Consider the following 13,536-nt stretch of genomic DNA (forward strand, 5'->3'; position numbering starts at 1 on the left):
AGTTTTAAATTTATTTTTATTTTTTTAAATTAGGGTGATAGCCTGTGATAAACCCCTCCAGTCGTGCTAAACACATGTTCAGACAATACACTGGCTGCAGGGCAGGCCAGCATCTCCAAGGCGTAAAAGGCAAGCTCTGGCCATGTGCCCAATTTGGAGATCCAGAAGTTGCAGGGGGCAGAACCATCAGTCAGTTCGTGTAGGCGTGTGCAAACATACTGCCCCACCATGTCGCACGTCCCTGTGATGTTCACGATCCAATTGAATATCTGCTCTAACTACCATGTTGATCACGGTTAGCGACGAATCAGGGTTCCACCCCGGAGAGGTAGCGTGAGAAAGAGAGACCACATCCAAGGGAGATCAATGGATAAAATTTCATTGTGATCGAGCGGAAATGTGGAAGAAGCTATTAAAACGGAAGAATTGAAGGAAAGGAGGGGGCGCGCGGCAATTATCCACTCCCGACTCGGGAAGGTAGTGTAGATAAATAACAATACATGACTCTTAAGATGCCCTGTTATTTGAATGATTAATCAAAAATTACAGGGAATGTCACTGCTGTATTTTGGATTCGGAAACGTTAGACAGGAGAGGCTCTGCTGCCGCTTTGTTGACTCTAGATAACTTCTGCCTGATTGCACATCCCTGTGACGTCCACCATCCATTTGGATATCTTCTCTATCAACTTTCGATGTTGTTTTCTGAGCCTACCATGTTGATCACGGTTATCGGCGAATCAGGGTTCCACGCCAGAGAGGGAACGTGAGAAAGGGAGACCTCATCCAAGGCAGGACAATGGCTGCCATGGGATGAAGCGTAAATGTGGGAGAAATTATTAAAGCAGAAGGATCGAAGGAAAGGGCCAATTAAAGATGAATTTTAGAAATTTAAGTCCCTGTCACCTATGCAGAGTAGGTGTTTTTCATCGCCAGAAATGGGTTAATGTCACCCACCAATGGAACAGATTATTTTAAAAAATTTCGGTCCCTGTCACCTGGGGAAAATGACGTTTCTGTTTATTTTTACTTGAAAATTTAAATTTTTGGGGGGCAAAACTTTATTTTTTCAACTTTTTTTTCACTTTATTTTTTGTCCCACTTTGGGACTTGAACTTTTGGGGGTCTAATCCCCTTTACAATGCATAGCAATACTTCTGTATTGGAATGCATTGGCTGTATGAGTAATACAGTGTGTATTACTCATACAGCTTTCTGCCTGTGAGATCCAGGGGGCTGGATCTCACAGGCTCGTCACCGGAAGGCAGCGCGATGCCTCAGGAAGGCATCGCGCTGCCTTCCATGCCTACAGCCGCATGGGGACCTGATGGCACCACCGCCGCCGCACCAGGTAAAAGCCGCAAACCGCAGGTCTGAGTTGACCTGCGGTTTGAGGCGATCGCCGATGGGGGGGGGGGGGGTCACATGACCCCCCCCCCGGCCTTGTGACAGGATGCCCGCTGAATAATTTCCGCGGACATCCTGTTCAGATTAACCCCCGCCGTGCCGCAATGTAGTTTTAAAGTTAGGACGTACCGGTACTTCCTGGGTCCTTAAGGACTCGGCAAACATGGTGTACTGGTACGTCTTAAGTCCCTAAGGGGTTAATAGCAGAATAGAACCACAGTATCTAAAGGGTGTATCTCACAATGACATATGCAGCAAAGGCTGCAAAATGAAGTTTTATGCCCAAAATGGGTGTTTTTTTAATAGCAGAATAGAACCACAGTATGTAAAGGGTGTATCTCACATGTACAGATCCAGACTAGGCCGCAATAAAAAATGTTTTGCCCAAAAAGGGTGTTTTTCTAATAGCATAATAGAACTACAGTATCTAAATGGTGTATCTCACAATGACATATGCAGCAAAGGCTGCAAAATTACGTTTTTTGCCCAAAATGGGTGTTTTTCTAATAGCAGAATAGAACCACAGTATCTAAAGGGTGTATCTCACACGTACAGATGCAGACTAGGCAGCAATTAAAGATTTTTGCCCAAAATGGGTGTTTTTCTAATAGCAGAATAGAACCACAGTATGTAAAGGGTGTATCTCACACGTACAGATCCAGACTAGGCCGCAATTAAAGATTTTTGCCCAAAATGGGTGTTTTATTAATAGCAGAATAGAACCACAGTATCTAAAGGGTGTATCTCACAATGACATATGCAGCAAAGGCTGCAAAATTAAGTTTTTTGCACAAAATGGGTGTATTTTTAATAACAGAATATGACAGCAGTATATAACGCTTGAATTTCACACGTGCAGATGCAGCAAGGGCTGTAAAATTGTGTATTTTGCCCAAAAAGGGCAATGTTTTTTAAAACCCAGAAAATGATAGCTGTATTTCTAGCTTAAATTGCACACTGACTAATGTGGCAGAGGCCCAAGATGACGATTATTGCCAAAAATGGGTGTTTTTTCAAAGCCAGAAAATTATTGAAGTATTTAAAACTTGTTTTTAACAATAACAGATGCAGCAAGGGCTGCAATATTAAGTATTTTGCCCAAAAAGGGTGTTTTGTTTACTAACAGAGAATGACAGCTGTATATAACCCTTGTATTTCACATGTGCAGATGCAGCAAGGGCTGTAAAATTGTGTATTTTGCCCAAAAATGGCAATGTTTTTTTAAACCCAGAAAATGATAGCTGTAAAGATGAAGGTTATTGCCAAAAATGGGTGTTTTTTCAAAGCCAGAAAATTATTGATGTATTTAAAACTTGTTTTTAACAATAACAGATGCAGCAAGGGCTGCAATATAAAGTATTTTGCCCAAAAAGGTTTTTTTTTCTAACAGAATATGACAGCTGTATATAACGCTTGAATTTCACACGTGCAGATGCAGCAAGGGCTGTAAAATTGTGTATTTCGCCCAAAAAGGGTGTTTTTTAAAACCCAGAAAATTATAGCTGTATTTCTAGCTTAAATTGCACACTGACTAATGCTGCAAAGGCACCAGGTGTAGGATATTGCCAAAAAAGGTAGATTTTTTAAAACCAGATTATTAGTGCAGTTTTTCAAGCTTGGATTTCAATGTCACAAAAGCCCAGATGCAGTGCTGGTGCACTGAGCTTGCATAAAATGGCCGCCGCCACCCACCTAACTAACAGACGGATAAAAGTTATTTTTCTCTGTCACTGGGCTCAGGGCAGGATATAAAGATTGTGCACTGCACCCACACAACTAAATCTATGTAGATCGCTGAGTGATGTGCAGCGCTACGTGACTCCAGCTTATATAGAGGCTGAGTCACATGCTGCACTGGCCAATCACAGCCATGCCATTAGTAGGCATGGCTGTGATGGCTTCTAAGGTCACACAGTTAAACGCTTGTTGATTGGCTGCTCTGCAGCCTTTCAAAAAGCACGAAGAAATCGCTGAACACCGAACCCGAACCCGAACTTTGACTGAATTGTTCAGGTTCGGGTCCGGGGTCCAAAAATCCTAAAGTTCAGTACAAACCCGAACTTTACAATTCGGGTTCGCTCAACCCTACTAATATGTAAACTTTTTTTATTTATTTAAGTTTTACACAATAATATCATTTTTGAAACAAAAAAATCATGTTTTAGTGTCTCCAGATTCTGAGAGCCATAATTGTTTTATGTTTTGGGCGATTGTCTTAGCTAGGGTATCATTTTTTGTGGGATGAGGTGATGGTTAGATTGGCACTATTTTGGGGTGCATATGACTTTTTGATCGCTTGCTATTACACTTTTTGTGATGTAAGATGACAGTAAATGGCTTTTTTTACACCGTTTTTATTTTTATTTTTATTTTTTATACGGTGTTCATCTGAGGGGTTAGGTCATGTAGTATTTTTATAGAGCACGTTGTTACAGATGCGGCAATACCTAATATGTATACTTTTTTTTTATATACTTAAGTTCTACACAATAACAGCATTTTTGAAACAAAAAAAAATTCATGTTTTAATGTCTCCATAGTCTGAGAGCCATAGTTTGTTTTTGTTTTTTGGGGCGATTGTCTTAGGTAGGGTATAATTTTTGGGGGGATGAGGTGATGGTTAGATTGGTACCATTTTGGGGGGCATATGCCTTTTTGATAGCTTGGTGTTGCACTTTTTTGTTACTTGAATTTTTTTTACACTTTATTTTTTGTCCCACTCTGCGACTTCAACTTTTGGGGGTCTGATCTCCTTTACAATGCATCACAATACTTCTGTATTGTGATGCATTGGCTGTAAGTGTATTACAGATGGTAATACACTTACAGCCTGTTTGCCTGTGAGATCCAGGGGGCTGGATCTCACAGGGTCTCCCGAAAGGTAGCCACGATGCCTAAGGAAGGCATCGGGCTGCCTTCCCTGCCATCGGGTCCCCGTCACAGCAGCGCGGGGACCCGATGGAAGCTCCAATCCCCACAAGTACATCACACATGCCGTGGTCATCGCTGACCGCGGCACATCAAGGGTTAATGAAGTGAAATCGCCGAGGCATGCAGCAGGGGATCCGGCTATCAGTGACTGCCAGACCCCTGCCGTGGATCGGGCGGGCGCATCTCCTGCATCCGCCCAATCACAGTGCTGGGGTTGCCACCTTTTCTTCAAGCCAAACCCGAACACTTTAGCACCTCGCGGCAATTTTTTGGTAAAGTATACACTATGCACATATTTTGTAATTAAATAATATTGTAGGTAATCACAAGGTATCACAATATATATGGAGTTAATCACAGCTTAACAAATTTTGTACTTAAAAAATACAATATTTGTGCTTTGACAGACTCTTTATATAGGAAATGTTATTACCTATACAAAATTTAATTTATTGTATGTAATGAGTAAAAAGTTAACTTTTTCTCCTTATAAGGCAAGAATTTGGTTACATACAACTGTATCTTTTAGAGTTTTATAAAATAGTAACAGAAGGCAATCTAACAAATTAGTAACAGATTTGTTTTATTTCTGAACCTTGAAATGCAACAATAAATTATACATTTTAAATAAAAGACCAACCCAGGTTACGTACTAAAACAAAATATGTTTTTTAAATTTTAAGGAACAAAGTGTACCTGGTACATAACAATCCTCAATACAAAACTACTACATCCAGTAGTAATAAACTCCAAATAAATTCCTTTTTAAATATTAAAATAACAAATGAATACCTATTCCGGGTTGATAAATAAAACCTTGGTTTTCAAAATCTTAACCAAATAACACATTGCCTTAAAAAATATAATATTTTTTAGTTTAAGTAAAACATAAAGTGCCCATTAAACGATTCAAACAATAGAAATGTAACAGATTAATGCAGCAAGAGAAGTCCTAGTCGTCCTCAGTTTTAGTGTTTCCACTTCTGGATACCTAAGTAAATTGAAAAGAAATATAAATAAACGTCTTATTATCCCAATAATAAGATTGCTTACCGGAATCGCCAAAACGCATTCCACTTTTTTCTGAAGATTGGGTGCAGAGCATTTCTCAAAGAATTTTACCCATCTTTGGTCAACAGAATGTTCTTCATCAGGATCGAACGAGTGCAGAATTTTTTGAAGAATGGTGAACTCACTGAAGAGTTCATCACCATCAACATCTATGTTAAACATCTTCTGAATTTCACATACACTGTTGAATGTAAAAGTCTCTTTAGGCTTTAGACTAATAATGGCGATTTTCTTTAAATAGGAATCTGATTCAAAATTAAATCGCTTCTCCAGATATAGTATACTTGCGTTGTAAACTTCAAAAGCAATTTTTTTGAATGCCTCCTGTGAACTTGGTGGAAGATTCTTCAGTGCCTGGTTTACTCTGAAGCCAAAAAAATTATCTGCTATCCGCGACTTGAGATTGTTAAGAACTTCATCAAGAATATGAAAGATTTCAGTCGACTGCATAGTGTCACTCTCCAGTTTTAAAATGGCAGGTTGAAATACATTCATAAAATTGTGAACAAAAAAAAGGAAACATTCATGGATTGTGAGCAGTGATGGTCATTTCACAGTGTTCGCTAGCGAACACATGCGGGCTGCCATCTTTAGTAAAGTAGACCCACCAGTCCGGCGATGCACAGGTAAGCCCTTACCTGTGCCTGTGTCGCGAGTCGGTATGAAATTAAATGCAGTCACCGGAAGCAGGCAGTTCCGAGAACAGCAGCCGGGGACCTTCATCAGGCTGTTCTCTGAACTGCCTGCTCCCGGTGACCACATTTGATTTCAGACCGTCTCTCGACACAGGCACAGGTAAGGGCTTACCTGTGCATCGCCGGACGGGTGAGTCTACCTTACTAAAGATAGCAGCCCGCATGTGTTCACTGGAGAACACTGCGAACTGACCATCACTGATTGTGAGTCCTGATTCTGGATTAAGACCATGTTCCTGAGACTTGATAAAATCCCAAATGAGAAGTGGACAGTTCTCTTCTCCCTTTTTAATAAAGTACATCTTCACAGCTGGCCAATTCTTCAACAACCGTTCTAAAGCCGTGAATAACAATAGCCTTTGTGTTGGTACATGGCGTAAAAGTTTTTGATATCCCATATCAAGAAATTCAGAGCATGACTTTAGTTCTTTGACATGCTTAGCACTGCAGGAGAACTCATTGTAAACCTTAATTATGAAGGTTTCCACATCTAGCGTCAACCTTTTGCATCCATGTTTTGCAGTATTACGCAACAGATGGCAGTTGCATCCTGCAGCCAAAAGGTAAGAATTTTCTGACCTTAGGTTGGTATACACGGAGTGATGGATACCATAGTTCACAGATGCATTGTCTGCACCATAAGAAATAACTTGTTTGAGATCAAGCTGAAATGAGCTCAGAACCCGACGTATATGAGCAGACATTGCATAAAATGTTTCATCAGCATCCTAATAAAAATCCAGCACTCTTTTCTGAACTCCCTTATCCATTGTGAAATAGGTCACTGAAAGTGGAAAATATTTGGAGTTGCCTTTGTTTGAAGCATCAAGCGAAATTGAAAAAGGTTTTCCACCTTGAATCTGCTTTACTACGGATTCAACTGAAGAAGAGACTAAAACATTTTGGACAATTGCTTCGCATTTTGTTCTTCCACAATGTACTTTCCTGGCAATCTGAGAGTCTGGAAAAACTTTTGAATAAAGTTTATTCCCACAGTCCTAAAAAAGAACTAAAAAAAAATATAGTAATAAAAAGCAAGTATATGCTATAGTGTAATCTAAAGATTATGTATGGATTTAAATATCTCTATATTCTGAGTGAACACCTCATAATGAATTGCTAATATTGTACTATTACAAGGGGACTAGCGGCAGTGTGATCCGGCAAGCAGTTCCGTAGTTAGAACTGCCTGCCGGATCTGCCGATCTGGATGTGACTGAAAGCATTTGTGAGACGGATCCGGATGCAGATCCGTCTCACAAATGCATTGCAAGAACAGATCCGTCTCTCCGCTTGTCATGCGGATAGACGGATCCGTCTTGTATTTTTTTTCACAGGATCCGTCCTTAACTCCTTAAGGACACAGCCTTATTTCACCTTAAGGACCAGGCCATTTTTTGCAAATCTGACCAGTGTCACTTTAAGTGGTGATAACTTTAAAACGCTTTGACTTATCCAGGCCATTCTGAGATTGTTTTTTCGTCACATATTGTACTTCATGACACTGGTAAAATGGAGTAAAAAAAATCATTTTTATTTATAAAAAAAATACCAAATTTGTCCAAAATTTTGAAAAATTAGCAAATTTCCAAGTTTCAATTTCTCTACTTCTATAATACATATTAATACCTACAAAATAGTTATTACTTTACATTCCCCATATTCCTACTTCATGTTAGGATCATTTTGGGAATGACATTTTATTTTTGTTGGACGTTACAAGGCTTAGAAATTTAGAAGTAAATCTTGAAATTTCTCAGAAATTTTCAAAAACCAACTTTTTAAGGACCAGTTCAGGTCTGAAGTCACTTTGTGAACTTACATAATAGAAACCACCCAAAAATGATCCCATTCTAGAAACTACACCCCTTAAGGTATTCAAAACTGATTTTACAAACGTTGTTAACCCTTTAGGTGTTCCACAAGAATTAATGGAAAATAGAGATAAAATTTCAAAATTTCACTTTTTGGGCAGATTTTCCATTTTAATATTTTTTTTCCAGTTACAAAGCAAGGGTTAACAGCCAAACAAAACTCAATATTTATGGCCCTGATTCTGTAGTTTACAGAAACAACCCGTATGTGGTTGTAAACTGCTGTATGGGCACACAGCAGGGCGCAGAAGGAAAGGAATGTCATACGGTTTTTGGAAGGCAGATTTTGCTGGACTGGTTTTTTGACACCATGTCCCATTTGAAGCCCCCCTGATGCACTCCTAAAGTAGAAACTCCAAAAAAGTGACCCCATTTTAGAAACTACGGGATAGGGTGGAAGTTTTGTTGGTACTAGTTTAGGGTACATATGTTTTTTGGTTGCTCTATATTACACGTTTTGTGAGGAAAGGTAACAAGAAATAGCTGTTTTGGCACTGTTTTTTTTTTTGTTATTTACAACATTCATCTGACAGATTAGATCATGTGGTATTTTAATAGGGCAGGTTGTCACGGACACGGCGATACCTAATATGTATACAATTTTTTTATTTATGTAAGTTTTACACAATGATTTCATTTTCGAAACAGAAAAAATCATGTTTTAGTGTCTCCATAGTCTGAGAGCCATAGTTTTTTCAGTTTTTGGGCGATTATCTTAGGTAGGGTCTCATTTTTTGCGGGATGAGATGACGGTTTGATTGGCACTATTTTGGGGTGCATATGACTTTTTGATCGCTTGCTATTACACTTTTTGTGATGTAAAATGACAAAAAATGGCTTTCTTTATACCGTTTTTATTTTTTTACGGTGTTCACCTGAGGGGTTAGGTCATGTGATATTTTTATAGAGCCGGTCGATACGGACGCGGCGATAACTAATATGTATACTTTTTTTGATTTATTTAAGTTTTACACAATAATATCATTTTCGAAACAAAAAAAAATCATGTTTTAGTGTCTCCATATTCTGAGAGCCATAGTTTTTTCAGTTTTTGGGCCATTATCTTGGGTAGGGTATGATTTTTGCGGGATGAGATGACGGTTTGATTGGCACTATTTTGGGGTGCATATGACTTTTTGATTGCTTGCTATTACACTTTTTGTGATGTAAGGTGACAAAAAATTGTTTATTTAGCACAGTTTTTATTTTGTATTTTTTACGTGGGTTCATCTGAGGTATTAGGTCATGTAATATTTTTATAGAGCCGGTCGATACGGACGCGGCGATACCTAATATGTATACTTTTTTTTTATTTATGTAAGTTTTACACAATAACAGCTTTTTTAAAACAAAAAAAAGATGTTTTAGTGTCTCCATATTCTGAGCCATAGTTTTTAGATTTTTTTGGGCCGATTGTCTCAGGTAGGGGCTCATTTTTTGCGGGATGAGGTGACGGTTAGATTGGTACTATTTTGGTGGGCGTACGCCTTTTTGATCGCTTGCTGTTGTACTTTTTGTGATGTAAGGTGACCAAAAAATGGTTTATTTAGCACAGTTTTTTTTTTACGGTGTTCATCTGAGGTGTTAGGTCATGTAATATGTTTATAGAGCCGGTCGATACGCACGCGGCGATACCTAATATGTCTATTTTTTTCCCCCTATTTATTACCTTTTTTTTTTTACTTTATTTGGGGAAAATGACGTTTTTGTTTATTTTTACTTGAAACTTTGAATTTTTGGGGGGGAAAACTTTATTTTTTCACTTTATTTTTTGTCCCACTTTGGGACTTCAACTTTTGGGGGTCTGATCCTTTACAATGCATTCCAATACTTCTGTATTGGAATGCATTGGCTGTATTAGTAATACTGTGTGTATTACTCATACAGCTTCTGGCCTGTGAGATCCAGGGGGCTGGATCTCACAGGCTCGTCACCGGAAGGCAGCGCGATGCCTTCCTTAGGCATCGCACTGCCTTCCATGCCATCGGGTCCCCCCTACAGCCGCATGGGAACCCGATGGCACCGCCACCCGCCACCACCGCAATAGGTAAAAGCCGCAAACCGCAGGTCTGAATTGACCTGCGGTTTGCGTCTATCGCCGACATGGGGGGGTCAAGGGACCCCCCCCCCCCGTGCATTTAGCCGAGGTGCCTGCTCAATGATTTGAGCAGGCACTGGCTTCCGATCACCGCCCACCGCTCGGCGGTGATCAGAAATACACAGGGCATACAGGTACGCCCTGTGTCCTTAAGTACCAAGACATCAGGGCGTACCTATACGCCGTGTGTCCTGAAGAGGTTAAGGTGTTTCTTAATGCCGGGTCCGGCACTAATACATGTCAATGTAAGTTAATGCCAGATCCGGCATTCCGGAAACTGATCAGGCATTTTAGACGGAGAAAAAAACGCAGCATGCTGTGGTTTTATCTTTTGCCTGATCAGTCAAAAGGACTGAACTGAAGACATCCTGAATGGAATGCTCTCAATTCAGAATGCATGGGGATAAAACTGATCAGTTCTTTTCGGGTATTGAGCCCCTGTGACGGAACTCTATGCCGGAAAAGAATAACACAAGTGTGAAAGTACCCTAAAATATATATTTTTTTCTTTTGATCAAATACCATAAATAATCAGTAAAAATACATTAGCTATACTGTTAGAATAATGCAAATGATGTGAAGTAAACTACTAGGAAAAGGTTGAATTATAACAATGATAAAATAACTCACCTGAGACAAATAGCTATTATGATGTGTAACCCCATGATAGATTAGGCTGATTTCAGCAGCAAGGACTTTGTCTTCTTTCACTTTTGCAGAGTATCTGATGTTTTCTGAGCACGGATAGCTTGCTTGTGATGGTCTGAATTTTGGTGAGCTTTAACAGCTTTAAGGCCATCATATGTCACCTTGAATGTACTGCGACACACACGGCATCTTCCCAATGTATTATCACCTTCTTCCTTTTCAAGCCACTCATCCTGAAACTTGCAAAGCCGCCTAGCTTTTTTACTAGTACAGGGCTGTTGCTCATCCTCTGAAGACATGATATGATTACTGTTGATAAAATACATTACATTTTAAAAGGTTGTATTATAACTTGGAGTGTATGTCTGAACCATTTACAATGTGCCAGATTTGTAGAATCCACTTAAGCCAGCGTAGCCAAGTGGGATGCGGGTTTATTATTATTAGAATATATATATATATATATATATATATATATTTACATATATATATATTATATTATATTATACATGTATAATATATATAACGTACACACACACTATATTACCAAAAGTATTGAGACGCCGGACTTTACATGCACATGAACTTTAATGACATCCCAGTCTTAGGCCTCATGCACACGACCGTGACGTTTTTTGCGGTCCGCAAACCGCGGATCCGCAAAAAAATGGAAGCCGCTCGTGTGCTTTCCGCAATTTGCGGAACGGAACGGGCGGCCCATTTTAGAAATGCCTATTCTTGTCCGCAAAATGGACAAGAATAGGACATGCTATATTTTTTTTGCGGGGCCTCAGAACGGAGCAACGAATGCGGACCATAACTATGGTCATGTGCATGAGGCTTTAGTCCGTAGGGTTCAGTATTGGGTTGGTTCTGCCATTTGCCGCTATAACAGCTTCAAATCACGGTACACTTGTGGGATTAGAACACCAGAGGCAAGGCTAGCTGCGGCGTCTTAGTATACTGCGGGCTGTAGCTCGTGGTATACTGAGCCTAGGGTGACAGGAGGACGCTAGTTTGTGTCCTCCTGTTACCCTAAGGAGAACTATGCGGAAAAGCCTTAACCCCATAGTTCTCCTTTAACTTTCGGCATTAAGCCAAAAGTTAAATTTTCGGCCGATATGTTTCGGCGGACGATATATCGGTGCATCATAGCCGATACCATTTTTTTGGTATAGAATACGAGTACCGGTATTTTTTTTCCAGGTACTCGCTGATACCGAGTACCGATACTGGTACTTTTGTACCATAACTATTAGGAAGGTGGGCGGCGGATCATGACCCATCGCCTGGCTTCCTACTTTCCCGTGAACACGGCGTTCAAGTAAAAGAACACCGGCTTCAGAGGCAACCAATCAAGAAGTGGGGAGGCGAGTCATGATTTCAATCCGCTTCGTGTTTGGCTAGGAAGCCGGATTCACTTTTTTGTAGGCAGCGTACCTTCCTGACCAAGCAGGAGGCCGGGACGTGAGTCATGACATACTGCCCAGCTTGCTGATTGGTTAGGAAGCCAGGCTGCCTATCAACAACGATGATAACCCACCTCCCAGCTTCCTGATTGGAAAGGAAGTCGGCTGTATGCTCCCTTGGCGCTGCCAGTCAGAGGGACATCTTCCTCTGATCGGAAGTTACAATATCGGGGAAGGTATCGGAACATTTGGGCGAGTACAAGTACAGCTGTCAGGTGAGGGCCGGCAAGCAGCAAGTCTCTGCAGTTTGAAATGAATCCTGTGCCCGGGTCTGAGAAAGGCTTGTACCCGGGGACAGGATTACAAACCCGGACTGTCCAGGTCATTCCCGTACAGGTGGCAACCCTACACAGCGCTGTACATGTACGGCACTGCTCCTTAAGTCACGGATACCTGTGCCGTACATGTACGGGGCAGGTCCTCTACGGGTTAAACTTGGTGAAGAAGTCTGTGAGCGCGACCTCCTGAAGTAAAGCGATCCCTTACAATTGGTGGAGAATGCGTGCACCAGCAAGTGTTGTCCATGCTGAAGGCTGCAGAATTGCTGGGCAGTGTCCATACTAAAAGGGCACAAAGTGTTGCTAGGGGCAACGGAAGGTGAAAAAGACAGAGTGTTGCTAGGAGCAACGACAAGGCAGAAAGAGCAGGTGCTGCTGAATTGCTGTGTGGAGTTTAAAGGGCCGTAAGCCCAAATAAAATAGACTGACTGACCTGTCTGTTGTTATAGGGTGGATGGAGGACTTCACCAAGCAGCTGATGCGGGCCAATCTGAAGGCTAGCCAAAGGCAAGTGATGTGGCAACAGGAGCATGAAAAGCTTATGGGTGGGTTGGATAGACAAAGAGACATCCCAACCCAAGGCGTTTCCCATGGTAACTGCTGTGCTGAGGAACTGGACAGTAACCTTGTGACCAGGAACCAAGAACTGCAGGTTCTCAGGATGTGATTGGATGCAAAGGAGGAAGCTTTGAGGGCGCAACTGCAGTTGACCCTGGAGACTAAGTCTTCAACACTGAGGGGACACTTTTTAAAAGTCCAAGGTATCGGTGATGTACCTGGAGTTCCAGAGAAGGTGGTGTATGCCGTTGCCAAGGGCAACCAACAGGAAGAGAGTGAGATGGAGAGCAGTGTGGCTCTCAAGAGTTCAAGTGTTTACAGCCAGTGTGTACAGAGTCCTAGAGAGGAAGTGCAGAGGTGCCATAAGGCTGTTGCTGGGATCAACCAACCACAACTGCGTGCTGCTGTCCCGCAGCAGAGAGAGTGCTGCTGGAGATGCGAGTCAAAAAGTGTGCACCTGATTGTCCTATGGCCAGGAGTCAAAGGCGGGAGGTTCCTAGTGACAGGA

General features: G+C 41.1%; 1 long non-coding RNA gene across 1 annotated transcript in view; it reads left to right on the plus strand.

Moving 5' to 3' along the window:
• Positions 1-10,939: 10,939 nt before the first annotated feature.
• LOC120977674 overlaps positions 10,940-13,536 on the plus strand; it is a 30,878-nt gene continuing 28,281 nt past the window's right edge. The window contains exon 1 of the long non-coding RNA XR_005773948.1: positions 10,940-11,034. This is a non-coding gene — a long non-coding RNA (uncharacterized LOC120977674). The remainder of the gene's footprint in view (positions 11,035-13,536) is intronic.

Source organism: Bufo bufo, chromosome 8 (genome assembly GCF_905171765.1).
Source record: "Bufo bufo chromosome 8, aBufBuf1.1, whole genome shotgun sequence".
Taxonomy (NCBI): Eukaryota; Metazoa; Chordata; class Amphibia; order Anura; family Bufonidae; genus Bufo; species Bufo bufo.